Source organism: Lynx canadensis, chromosome C1, assembly GCF_007474595.2.
Source record: "Lynx canadensis isolate LIC74 chromosome C1, mLynCan4.pri.v2, whole genome shotgun sequence".
Taxonomy (NCBI): Eukaryota; Metazoa; Chordata; class Mammalia; order Carnivora; family Felidae; genus Lynx; species Lynx canadensis.
Window position 1 is genome coordinate 60,735,161 of NC_044310.1, and position 13,266 is coordinate 60,748,426.

Below are 13,266 nucleotides of genomic sequence, written 5' to 3' on the forward strand. Positions count from 1 at the left end.
AGGAAGGAGTTACATGTAAGAGAAACCCCATAAGGCTATTGGCTGATTTTTCAGCAGAAACTGTGCAGGCCATAAGAAATGACATGATATATTCAAAGTGATGATAGAGAAAAACCTATAACCAGGAAAATCCTACACAGCAAGATTATCATGCATAATTGAAGGTAAGGAATTTGTCAGATGAACAAAAGTTAAAGTTCATCACCACTATATCAGCCTTGTAAGAATGCTAAAGGAAATTCTTTAAGTGGAAAGAAAAGGCCATAACTAGAAGAAAATTATGGAAGGAAAAAAATTCACAAGTAAAAGCAAACCTATAGTAAAGGTAGTAGATTATCACTTATAAACTCAGTATATAGGTTAAAACATGAAAGTAGTAAAATCAATTATATCTACACAAATTAGCTAAAAGACACACAAAATAAAAGGATCCAAAATATGTTATGTAAATAAAATGTAGAATAGACAGTAAAAATTTGCTTCATTTAGAATGTGTTTGAATTTAAGAGATCATCAACTTAAAATAGATTGTTATACACATATGATGTTATATATGAGCTCAATGCCAATCACAAGTAAAAATTCTATAATAGATAAAGAAATAAACAGAAAAAAATCCAAGGATAATACTAAAGAAAGCCATAAAACCACAAGGGAAGAGAACACGAGCAGAAGAAAGGAACAAAAAATATCTAAAAAATCAACCAGAAAACAATTTTCAAAATAGCAATAAGTGCATGCTTATAAATAATTATTTTAGTCCATGGAAATGGACTAGCTTGCTTCAATCAAAAGACATGGGATGACTTAATGGGGGAAAAAAGACCCATCTATATGCAGTGTGTAAAAGACTTATTTCAGACCTAAAGATATATACAGACTGAAAGTATAGGGCTGGAAAAACATACCATACAAATGGAGGCATAATTTAAAAAAAAAGTCAGAGTAGCAGTAGTTATATAAAACAAAATAGAATTTAAAACAAAGACTGTAGCAAGAGACAAAGAAGGGCATTACATAATGATAAAGGGATCAATCTAAGAAGAGGATATAACAATTATAAATATCCATACACCCAACATAGGAGCACCTAAACATATAAAGCAAATATTAACAGACATAAAAGGAGGAATTGATAAAAATACAATAATAGTAGGGGACTTTAACAAACCTCTTACTTCAATGGATAGACAATGTAGACAGAAAATCAACAAGGAAACAATGGCTGTGAACTACACATTAGACAGACAGACCAAACATATATAAGAACAGTCCATTCCAAAACAGAGTACACATCCTTTTCAAGTGCACATAGGACATTCTCCAGGATAGATACGTTAGGCCTCAAACCAATTTTCAATAAATTTAAAAAGACTTAGATCACACCAAGCATCTCTTCTGACCACAATGGTCTGAATTACAAACCAAAAGAAAAAAACAAAACAAACAAACAACAAAAAAAAAAACACCTAGAAAACACACAAACACATAGAAGCTAAATAACCTACTACTAAATAACCAAAGACTCAACAAAGAAACCAAAAAGGAAATAAAAAGTATCTGGAGAAAATGAAAATGGAAAGACAATACAAAATCTTTGAGATGCAACAAAGCAGTGCTAAGAGGGAAGTGTACAGCAATACAGCCCTACATGAAGAAATACAAAAAATCTCAAATAAACAATCTAATTTTACACATAAAGAAACTACCCCTAAAAAACAACAAATAAAGCCAAAAGTTAATAGAAGGGAAGGAATAGTAAAGATTAGAGCAGAAAAGAAATAGAGACAAAAACAAAAAACAAAAACAAACAAACAAAAACAAAAACAAACAAACAAACACACCAGAAAAGATCAATGAAACGGAGAATAAAAAAAATTGATAAACCTTTAGTCAGACTCATCAAGAAAAAACCACAGTGGACTCAAATGAAATGAGAAAAGGAGAAGTAACAACTGACCACAGAAATGCAATTATAAGTTAATACTATAAAAATTATATAACAAATTGGACAATCTAAAAGAAGAAACATACAATCTTCCAAAACTCAATCAGGAAAAAATGGAAAAACTGAACAGTACAATTACTAGTAACAAAATTGAATAAGTTATCAAAAATTACTCAACAAACAAATTTCAAAGTATTCCAAAAAAATAGAAGAGAAAGAAAAACTTATAATTTTATTCTAAGTATCCAGCATTACCCTGATATCAAAATAAGACAAAGAAGTAATAATAACAGCAACAACCAAAAATAAATACCAAAATACTTGAAAAAATTATAGGTCAGTGTCTCTGAGATGCAAAAATCCTCAACAAAATGTTAGCAATCCACACTCAACAATACATTAAAAGAATCATTCACCATGATCGAGTGGGATTTATTCCAAGGATGGTTTAATATTCATAAATCAATGTGATACATCACATTAACAAAAGGAAAGATAAAATTCATATATTCATCTCAATATGGTCAGAAAAATCATGTCACAAAATAAAACATCTCTTCATGACAAAAACTCTCAACAAAGTGGATTTAGAGGGAATATACATCATCATAATAAAAACCACATAAAAAAAAACCCCGTAGTTAACATTCCAATGGTGTCAAGCCATAAGCTTTTCCTCTGATACCATGAACAAGAAAGGATTACCATTATTAACACTTGTATTCAAAAGAGTATTGGATATCCTAGCTGCAGCAGTCACACATACAAAAAGAAATAAAAGTCTTCCAAATTAATAAGGAAAAAGTAAAAATTGTCAGTATTGGCAGATGACATACTACATAAAAAAACCCTAAAGACTCCAGCAAAAAAACTTTAAGAACAATTGAATGAATTCAGTAAAGTTGCAGAATACAAAACTAATATACAGAAATATATTGTGTTTCTATACACTAATTAAAGAGGTGGTAGAGAGAGAAATTAAGACAACATTCATATTTTATAATTGAAGCAAAAAGAATAAAATGCCTAGAAACAAATTTAACCAAGAAAATAAAACCTATACTCTGAAAACTATAAGACATTGATGAAAGAAATTGAAGATGACACACATGAAAAGATATATCATGCTTATGGATTGGAATAATTAATATTGTGAGAGTGTCCATACCATCCAAAGTAATCTACAGTTTCAATGCATTTCCTATCAAAATATCAATAGCATTTTTTACAGAACTAGAACAAATAATTCTAAATTTTTTATGAAACTGCAAAGACCTCAAATAGTCAAAGAAATCTTGAGAAAGAGGAACAAAGCTGGAGGTATTACAACGCCAGATTTCAAGATATACTACAAAGCTTTGCTAATCAAAACAGTATGGTACTGGCATAAAAATAGAAACAAAGATCAATGGACAGAACAGCGAGCCCAGAAATAAACTAAACTTATATGGTCAAGTCATCTATGACAAAGGAAGCAAAATATAGAATGAGGAAAAGACAATCTTTTCAATAAATGGTGCTGCGAACACTAGACAGGTACATGCAAAAGAATGAAACTTGACCACTTTCTTATACCATATGCAAAAATAAACTCAACATGGATTCAAGACCTAAATGTGATATCTTAAACCATAAAACTCCTAAAAGAAAACATAGGCGGTGACCGCTTGGATATTAGCCTTAGAAACATATTTATGGGTATGTGTCCTCAGGCAAGAGAAATAAAAACAGAAATAAGCTATCAGGACTACACCAAAACAAAAAGATTTTGCACAGCAGAAAATGCAACAATCAACAAAACAAAAAAAAGCTATCTATTAAATGAGAGAAGATATTTGCAAATGATATATCTGATAAGAGGTTAATATCCAAAATATACAAAGAACTTCTACAAGTCAATACCAAAAAGAAAACAATCCAACTAAAAATTCATCAGATGATCTGAATAAACATTTTTCCAAAGAAGACATATAGTGGCCAACAGACACGTGAAAGAATGCTCAACATCACTAATTTCAGGGAAATGCAAATCAAAACCGCATATCACATCACACCAGTCAGAATGGCTAGTATCAAAAAGACAAGAGATAAGTGTTAGTGAGGAAACTGTTAGTGGAGAAAAGGGAACCTTCAACTGTTGGCGGGAATGTAAATTGGTGCAATTGCTGTGGAAAATATTATGGAGGCCTCAAAAATCTAAAAATAGAAATACCATATGACCCAGTAATTCCACTGTTGGGTGTTTACCCAAAGCAAATGAAAACATTAATTTGAAAATATATAAATGTATTCCCATGTTTATTGCAGCATCATTTACAATAGCCAAGATATGGAAGCAACCCAAGTGTCCATCAATAATGAATGGATAAAGTAGATGTGATTTAAGGGTGTGTGTGTGTGTGTGTGTGTGTGTGTGTATACATACATACAAACATACATACATATACACACCCAAATGGAATATTACTCAGCCACAAAAAGAATGAAATTTTGTCATTTGTGACAATATGGATGAGCTTAAAGGGCATTATGCAAATGAAATAAATCAGACAAAGACGTATGCTATGTGATTTCACTTACATGTGAGATCTAAAAAACAAAACAAAAAAATCAAATCAGACCCATAAATGCAGAGAACCAGGGGCATTTATGGGTGGTTACCAGAGGAAAGGTGAATGAGAAGGGCAAAATGGTAACGGATATTAAGAGGTTTAAACTTCTAGTTATAAAATAAATAAGCCATGGAGACAAAAAGTACCACATAAGGAATATACTCCATAATATCGTAATAATGTTGTATGGTGACAGATGGTACCTACACTTTTTGTGGTGAGACTTGAGTAATGTATGCAAATGTTGAATCTATTGCGCATTGAAAGTAATTTAACGTTGAATGTCAACTATATTTCAATAATAAATATAAAAAAGTAATTGTCAAATTCAAATGAGATAGTGGATATAACTTTGAGCTCTTAACTGTTTTGCATGTATTTGTTCATTTAATCCTTACAACATTATGAGGTAGGAATTTTATCAGAGCCAGGATTAAGATGAAATAATCAAAATGAGTCATGCATGTGCAGGGTCATATATTAATGTAAAAGTTTGATATCTTGTGCATCATTCATACTTCGCAATAATTTTGATTTTAAAAAATTATTAAAATATTATCTAGCTTAATGCATCTAGAGGTGCCACCTTAAATTTGGCATATAAGTCAACTCTAGTTCCAGCCCCGTATTTTATTACCTGCATTTTACAAATGCAGTTGAGGATTAAAGGTCTCAATCTTGTCCATGGTCACATGGCCAGCAAGTGACAAAACTGGCTTTGTCCTTAAGCATTAGGTTGCTGTATACTCACCTTTAGGCTTCTGAGTTTACCTCAGACTGTTTCTACCTTATACTGTGTCATCAAGAAATACATGTAACTTGGTTTTGGTAAAAAGAATGGCGGAGACATGTTATAAAACAACTATCTCCTGGGGCGCCTGGGTGGCGCAGTCGGTTAAGCGTCCGACTTCAGCCAGGTCACGATCTCGCGGTCCGTGAGTTCGAGCCCCGCGTCAGATTCTGGGCTGATGGCTCAGAGCCTGGAGCCTGTTTCCGATTCTGTGTCTCCCTCTCTCTCTGCCCCTCCCCCGTTCATGCTCTGTCTCTCTCTGTCCCAAAAATAGATAAACGTTGAAAAAAAAAAAAAAAAAACAAAAAACAAAAAACAACTATCTCCTTATTTTTTGTCATACCACATCTTCAGTCCTCTATCTCCAAAGGTTTCTGCCTTGCATCAGGGTAGGATATAGGTAAAAAAATAAATGAATAAATAAATAACTCTGAACTTAAAATTAAGTTTTTAAATTCCAGTTAGTTAACATCCAGTGTATTATTAGTTTCAGGTGTACAATATAGTAGTAATTCAATACTTCATACAACAGCTGGTGCTCATCACAAGTGCACTCTTTAATCCTCATCACCTATTTAACATTGTGTTTATTAACAAATATATAAAATAAAGCTAATTCTTTTTTTAAAAAGTAGTGAAAGAGAGACAAAAAAGGAGGCATTTGGGAATGTGTATGTGCTCATTTTTCTCTTGGGGAAGATTATTTCTAAAGAATTAGGGTATGGCTTAAATACGTAATTCCTGCATCAACTTTTCCTGCATCTACCTTAAAAGATGGCTAAGGTATTATGCCCACTGCCCGTTCTTGTATTTCCTCTTCTCAGACATATAGAGATGATAGTTGTGGCTGAAGCAGCCATCTCAGACTATAAAGTGACCTTGCTAATTAAGGCTATGTATTGAACTTTTATGATATTCTTTATCATGTTATTTTATTTAATCCAATATAATTTTGAGTCATATATACCCTCAATGAGCAAATGATTACTAAACCCAGAGAAGCATATGACTGAGTGAGAAAACTAAAAGCAAAAACAGTGTTCTAGGGAGGTCAAAAGAGTCATCCAATGAACTAATTCAGAGTTTTTAGCCAAAAATATTTCCTTTTAGACCCAGGTAGAATCTTCCCTGTATGTATGTAGGGTGACTTTCTATAGTCCTAACTCACACTGTAATTTATCATAGATCCAATTCTTATCACATTGTTCTTTAAGTATCTGTTAGTCTGCCTCTATCAGTATACTGTGAGATCCTTGAAATAGACATATGAATCATTCTTTTGAAATGCCAGGGAAGAATATTACCTATACACATGCTATCAGTAAAGATTTATTAATGAACTCATAAAATTATTTACCTCTTTTTCCAATGTCAGTGACATTCAGATTTACCCAAAGTAAATAAGAGAGATATAATTTTCCAAATAACTTTCTTTAAATTATCAAGTTACGTGAAACCAATCTGCTATATATGGCATGAAACAACAAAATAATTCATTTTGTTATATGCCTTTACTGTCTCAATGCCAACATTATTCTTCCCATTAGCTATTGATTCCACAGTGTTGCCTTATACAATGCCTTAGCCCAATAATTCCTTTCAATTATATCAATCTTCTCACATATATATTTCTACTTAGAAATAAAAGTCACGATAATGCATTGAAATCACTACAGTTCTTGGACAATGAGTATAGAAGGGTGTTTTGGGGGGACCTAAAATAGCATTAACATCTTTTAGCTGAAATCAATTTAGCATATTTTAATACTCAGAATTTTTCATTCTTATTCAAATGAAAATTCTTCAAATGTGCTGTCTCCAAGTGCAGAACAAATCATTATAGAGAGAAATGTATGATATCTATTCATATCTAGCATATATTTTGAATTTCAAGACATGTGTCAGTATGAATGTATTTTTTCTTTTCCTTTATAAATTATTTTAAAATGTTAAATCAAGTTTGAACTATAAGCATCATACAAATGTCTTTGTACTGTCTAATAAATTATGCTAGCTAAACTTTTTTCTTAAATTATTTTTAATAAGTAAGAAATCTAAATGGAAATGAATCATATGCTTGCACTATTGCTGTCAAAATGAGTTTGCATAAAAAGAATATATATTAATATTGCATGGAGAGACCTTTAGGAAATAAAGAATGTGGTTATAGTATTTATAAAAGGAATACTTTCTGAGTTAAATTAGGAGCAGTGTTATGTTCTTTCATTCTGTTACATTAAATATTATCAGATTAAAAATGCCAAAATGAAAATGCTTATATTAAAATATTGTATATCATATTTTAAAGATTATTCAATTTTTCACAGCCCTATTTTCGACCATATTCATTCTCTTTGAATGGATCAAATGCAGATCAGTCTTCTTTGTAGACTTTCTGGCACTTTTTCTAGCCTTTCGGTTTAAACTCCACTCCTGACATTGGTGAACTATTTGAAATACCATAAAGAAAGGATAAAACAAGATATCAAAACTTGTGTTATCTTCCTTATTACATTCTTGGAGTAATTTTCCCAAACTTTGGAAATTTTAATTTTCTATAATGTAAAACTGGTCCAGTGATATCATCCTATAAAACTCTATTGATTAATGAATTTGAAAACTACATTTAAGAATTATTGTTATTACAGAAACAGTTCTGATTGGGCACTTTAGGCAAGCTCTCCTGGGGTTTTAAGGGAAAATTCGGTGGTAAAAGTAAACATTATTTGGGCTCAGGGTCAAAAACCTAGTATCCAAGTGGTATCATGGAAGATGATGGAGTATGACGCTCTAGGAACTGGTCCCTCCACCAAAAAATCTACTGGGCTACTAAGAACTATTAGAATTAACTATGCGGAACTTGGCATTTTACTCAAACACTTGCAGCATCCAGGAGGATACTTTTTGAAGAAAGAGGATGGTAATATTCGGTGAATTCCACTGTTTTGCATGACAGCTACCAACCCCCACCCCCACTTCAGAGCAGGTAGCCCTGGGAAACACCTGCTTTCATCCTGCAACTTGCTGTGGCCATGACCTGGGCCAAAGTTGGACACTTAACAGACTGAGCCACCCAGGTGCCCCAGAACTTAAATTAACTCTCCTAAAAATTCTCAAAGAGGTAAAGAATACCAAATGTACTTTTGAGATAAAAGTTTTGACACCAGAGAGAAGTGGTAGTTACAGAACAATATGAATGGACTGCTACTGAATTACACATTTTAAAATGGTTAATTGTATGATATGTGAATTTTACCTCAAAACAAAACAAACAAAATCTGGTATTACAGAAGCCACTATGGTAGAATTAAATATTTAAATTCAATACCAAATTAAACACAACCCCACTGGAACATTTAAACTGAGTAATTAGATTGAAAAATGAACTCGGACATATCAATTAAATGGGTAAAAAATATACGTAAGGATTATAAATTTAGATAATACAAGCAGTCAATACCATATAAAAAAACATTCAATCTCTCCCACTTAGGCAAGTGCAAAGTCAAATATCAAGAATTATTGAATCTCTCTCTCCCCCTCCCCAAAAAAAAAGAAAAGAAAAAATTTCTGGAAGTTATATCAGAAATCTTCAAAATATTTATACCCTTTGTCTTAATACTAATTTCTAGGATTCTAACCAAAAAAAGAAAAAATCAGAAATTTGGACATCTTGCATGCAAACATACTTAACATTATATGTTTGTATGAGAAACTTATAAATGACTTATTAGAATATGTAAATTATCTAAATATTTATTTAGATATTAAATAAAATAAATTTTGTGATGCAATACAAAGTTATTTAAACTATGTTTTAGAATGTTATGTATGAAGCAGAACATAGGTCTATAAAATATTTTAAGTATGCCAATAAACTGGCAATATACTATTTCAGATTTTAGCTATAAACTTATGTGGTTGGGTGCATAGCAAAGTATGGAAAATGCAGAAAATATCAAGTGTTTATTTCTAATTATTGTAACAATGGGTTATTTTTGTGCTTTCCATTATTACTTTATGTATTCTGAAAAATATTTTATAATGACTCTTCATTACTTCTCTGATCAGAAAATAATAAACACTATTTTCTAAACAAACCTAAAAGCAGGTTTCTAGAATTCACTACTGGCAAAGTAGCTTATATCAGACTAACCTTCCTGCTGATAAACATGAACATCTCTGGACAAAATATGAAAAACATTTAATTGAAGGCACTGTAGAATGAACAAAAGAAGGTAGATTTGGAGAGATTCAATCCTTGAAAGCAGGAAAATACAGAGGATGAAATACACAATTATTCAGCTTCCCCTGAAAATACTTTCTCATTCATGTGGCCACCAGAAGAAACTCAAATAGAAAGCTGAAGACATTTCTTAAGGGTTTAAGACACATAATTTGTGACTCCATCAGGGGTTTGGAATTGAGAAAGAAAATACCAGAATGATAGAAACAATAGAGTAAGAGCTCTAAAATATCCATAGAAACTCCCCTAAAATCTGACCACTAAGATATGTTTATTTTAGGCAAGAGTCCAAGAAATCAGTGGGGATACCACAAGTAGGAAGCTAAAAATCCAAGTACAGCTATCATCAGGTGCCTGTTATTGAATAGAGCTTGTTTGCATCCCACCAAATTAGAGAGGCATGTTAAGACTTTAGGCTTTCCATTGTAATTCCATAAGGTCACATGTTAGATGAAAAGGTAATGTCTATGAACTAAATTAATAGTATAAATAAGGCATAGCTGAAATTTTAACAAAATAACCAACCCACAGATTAGAAAGCTCAGCAAATACCAAGAAATCGTGATTATAGTTACAATACAATTAAGTGCAATTTTAATTTTATGTAGCTTGTGATAATTCAAAAATGCATATTGTAATCTCTAGGTCAGCAAACAAAATTCACTGACAACAAAAAAAGAGTTATGGATGACAAACCTATAGACCAGAAAGAACGACATTAAAAAAAAAAAAAAGATTGGAAAGATACAAATGAAGATGAAACAGAAAAAACAGAGGGGACAAAAAGATTCTAAATCTTATATACTAAAAGTTTATGCTATAAATGTAAATGGATTAAATATTCAAAACTTAAAGCAGATATCTTCAAGCTAGTGGGAAATGGAAGACAGGTAAATAATGGAAAGTCAAAATCGGAAAAGACTCAAACACTAAGGATAAGCAAGCTAGTGTGGCTATAACAATGCCAAATAAAACAGGCTTTCAGGAAATGAGGATCACCAGTAATAGAGACACATTCTATAATAACAAAAGAGCATATTGATGAAGGAAACTCAACAATCTTAAATGTGTAGCAACTATCATTGAAATTTAAAATACATGGAACAAAAACTTTCAAAAATACAAAGAGAAATAGACAAATCCACACTTACAGGTGCAAATTTTTAATGTCTCTTTTAGTAGTTGATAGGCAACAAATTAGTAAGTACATAGATTTAAACCATACTACTATCCAATGTGATCTAGTAGACATTAACAGAACACTGTCACTGTATCTCTAAGCATATGAAACCTTCATATAAATATTCTACTACAAAAGTCTCCATGTATTTTAATAGTTTGAAACTTTACTGAATATACTAACACAATGGAATTAAGGTAGAAATAAATACAAAAGGATAGCTTGAAAAATCCTAAGTACTTAGAAAATAACCAACACAATTATAAATAACCAAGGATCAAACAAAAATAACAAAGTCAATTATGTGTATGTGCATATATGTGTATGATTTATAGGAACAATAACTTAAAGATCCATCAATATTTGTGGAATTCAGCCAAAAATAGTGTTTAATAAATATCCATCTTTAAATAGATAATTTAGAATCAATAATATAAGATTACATAAATGAATGGAGAGCCATAATATAATTATGGATTGTAGAAGTCAATATTAATATAGCCATTATACCCAAATCAATCCATAAATTCAATTTAGTTTCTATCAAAATCCAGTACGCTATTTCATTGACAAACTGATCCCAAAATTCATATTGAATTTCAGTATATCTAGAATAACCACTAGCTACACTAAGCAGGACTGTGTGGTATAGACAAATGGAATAAAAGAGTGCATAAATAGATTCACAGTATATGCGCAATAGATTTTGTATAGGTGCAAAAGTAATACAATGGGGATACTTCAAAAGCAGGATAGATAAATGATCCATGACACAAGAGAATATGCACAAAATCTTCAAAATCAGTAGTGGTAACGAAAATTCATGTTGAAATTATGAGCAGTTTTAAATCTGAATAACGTCAGGGCGCCTGGGTGGCTCAGTCGGTTGAGCGTCAGACTTCGGCTCATTTCATGACCTCACGGTTTGTGAGTTAAGGCCCCACATCGGGCTCTGTGCTGCTCAGAGCCTGGAGCCTGCTTCACATTCTGTGTCTCCCTCTCTCTCTCTGCGCCCCTCCCCCACACGTGCTCTGTCTCTCTCTGCCTCTCAAAAATAAAGAAAACTGATTTAAAAAAATTAAACAAAAAATCTGATAATGTCAAGTGTTAATGTGAAGCAATTTCCACTCTAGTACAACTTTGAAAAACACATTAGCCAAACCCTATAAAGTTAAATATAATCTACGCTATGGCACTACTCCTGGGTATTTATCAAGGATAAATGGAAATGTAATATCATCTGTGTTCATGGAAACTGAATAGAGTTTTAACCCAAGTGTCCATCCATAAGTCAAAGAATCAGCAAGTTGTGATATATATTTACTTAGCAATAACAAGGAACATATAATCATATTGATAAATTCAAAAATTATGCTGTATGTACACACTCTACTTCCTATACCAAATACATAATTTCATTTATATGAATTTTTAGATCAAGCAAAATGAAACTTTGATGATGGAAATTAGAAGTAGTTGCCGCTTTGTAGGGGTCAGGGATTGACAATAAAGGACACAAAACAGGGGCGCCTGGGTGGCGCAGTCGGTTAAGCGTCCGACTTCAGCCAGGTCACGATCTCGCGGTCCGGGAGTTCGAGCCCCGCGTCGGGCTCTGGGCTGATGGCTCAGAGCCTGGAGCCTGTTTCCGATTCTGTGTCTCCCTCTCTCTCTGCCCCTCCCCCGTTCATGCTCTGTACAATTGTGGGTTCATGCTCTGTCTCTCTCTGTCCCAAAAATAAATAAATGTTGAAAAAAAAATTTAAAAAAGACACAAAACATTTTCAAGGGTGACAGAATGGGGGTTACGCATTTGTCAAAACTAATATCACTGTACAATTAAAATGTGTACATTTTACTTATCCAAAAGGTACTTCAATAAAAAACACAGAAAAACTAACAAAAATAGTCTATTGAACAAACATAGAATAAAATTTGTCCATGAGCATTAGAATAGATGTTGGCAGTATTTCCACTTAAAAAATAAGAGCTAATATGATTAAAGGTGTTGAGTACAAACAAATCCTTAGGCAAAGTAAAGAAATGATGAACTTTATCAGTAGTTTATTACCTACTATTAATGGATTCAGTATTGGCAAAATCAGTACTTTTACTATGCATGCACTTTACTAAGGTGTTGCTTGCATAGTTATGTGTATTTATCAAAATTTGCTCCTGCAGAAAACCAGTCTCTCATTTCTATCCAGTACATATTCTATGAAGATACAACATATTAGCATACTAGTAATATATACTCTCGCTTCAAAACATCCAAATTTAGAAGGGTAGAGAAAGGCATAATCTTTATTTTAAGCGTTTTCCTCAGAAAGCTAGGGTTTCCTGAAGCTTTATTCCTGCCACTGCCAGAGATGAAGGCAAGGTTAATTTCCTAATCCTCCAGGCCTCGGAAATTCACTTCACCAAAGCAACTCTGCTTTGTCTGCTTTATATTGGGGCTTCGCAAGAGATTTTCTTTGAATAATAAAGTCTGGT